This window comes from Etheostoma spectabile, chromosome 18 (genome assembly GCF_008692095.1).
Source record: "Etheostoma spectabile isolate EspeVRDwgs_2016 chromosome 18, UIUC_Espe_1.0, whole genome shotgun sequence".
In the NCBI taxonomy this organism is placed as follows: Eukaryota; Metazoa; Chordata; class Actinopteri; order Perciformes; family Percidae; genus Etheostoma; species Etheostoma spectabile.
In genome coordinates, this window is record NC_045750.1 from 16,166,683 (window position 1) to 16,168,296 (window position 1,614).

The window sequence follows — 1,614 nt, forward strand, 5'->3', positions numbered from 1 at the left end:
CACCAAAACAAGTTCCTTCCTGAGGCTATTTTGCAGCGGCACCGTGGCTCTGCCCGGTGCTTAGCTCCACCCATGACGATTGTGATTGGTTTAAAGACAAGCCAATAAACCACAGCACGTTTTTCTCCCATCCAGGAATGTTGTGTGGACTAGCCAGACCCTCCTGCGCAGCACAGTGGAGGAAGGTCTGGCAAACATGACACATTTTTTAGTGGTGCCTTTATTCAATTCAATGTTCAATTTGTTCAGTAAAAGAATGTTAGAAATTATTTCTTTTTATTTGTTTTATATTCAACAAGCACCTTTTTGTATTTTGGGAGAATACTGAAAGCAGACGAAATCAATAGTTACAACTTTATCGATCGCATATCGCATATTTTCCCCATATCTTGCAGCCCTATGCAAAACCGTATTACAGCACTTTAGGAAGTGAAAGGAGAATGGAAAGAAAGACTAGACCACTAGCTGGTGGTGTCTGGTCTGCGGTTGAAGGACTCAGCGGCTCCGCTTAGGCCTGATTAAATATCAAAAAGCCGCACTTCTTCAGTTTCCTCGAAGTTGCGTAGCCAGTAGCAGAGTTGATGAGCAGAGGATGAGATGAAGGAAGTGTGTAAGGAAAACTATCCTGAGCTACAGCATGAGAGTAATGATAGTTCTGTTTATCTGCAGAGATGGTCCTGAGGTATTTTTGGATGGCTGTTGTTTTTTCCTCCGTAAATTCCAGGTTCCGGCTGTTTTTCCTTCTCCTTGTTCCCAGCCTGTGAATGCAGAGCCGCTTCCTCTCCCTCCTTCCTATTCTGAGCCTCTGATTGCATGGAGGTGGGGGTGGTTAACAGGATAGTGTGTATATGTCTTTGAGAGCAGAGGGAGCTTTGTGTGTGTGTGTGTGTGTGTGTGTGTGTGTGTGTGTGTGTGTGGTTTTTGTTTTGTAAATCTGAGGGAGGACTTTTGCAATGTATTTTCTTCTGTTGTCGGTTCAAACAATGAAAGCATGTGTGTCTGAGTGTCCGGGTGCTGGGTGTGGAGGATGTAACCATTAAGAATCAGTGTCAACTGTTCCCCAAGTGCTGCTTTCCCTCCGATCCAGCTGGTGTTGGGGTGTGTGTGTGTGTGTGTGTGTGTGTGTGTGTGTGTGTGTGTGCACTCTGTGCCCCACTCGCTCCTCTCAGCAAAGAACAGACAGATGGATTTTTGCTTTAGCAAATGTTGTCTGAGTCTGGCTTCTGATCTAACTGGACGGCCAAATCACTCTGCATCTTTCTCTCTAAATGGAACGAGCTGCAGAGGAAATAGGAATGCATATGAAGACAATAATATACAATGAATAAATAAACATCACATAAACAATATGCTGCATTGTTGCCTTTTGGTTGCCATGCAATAACACATGTTTCAGCCACAACACATCATTTTTGGTTGGAGTCTCATCTGCTGAAGCCTTCATTTTTTTTTGCTTTTTACAAGTTTAGAAACGCGTAGCATTCTGCAACGTTCGAAACAAGGGGTTAACATCTACATTTGGCTGCAATGTCAAGAAAACAACAACACTCAAAAAGCTCGTTGGGTTATTTTGTGATTTTCTTCCAACTGGAAATGTTTTCATATTTAGTTGCT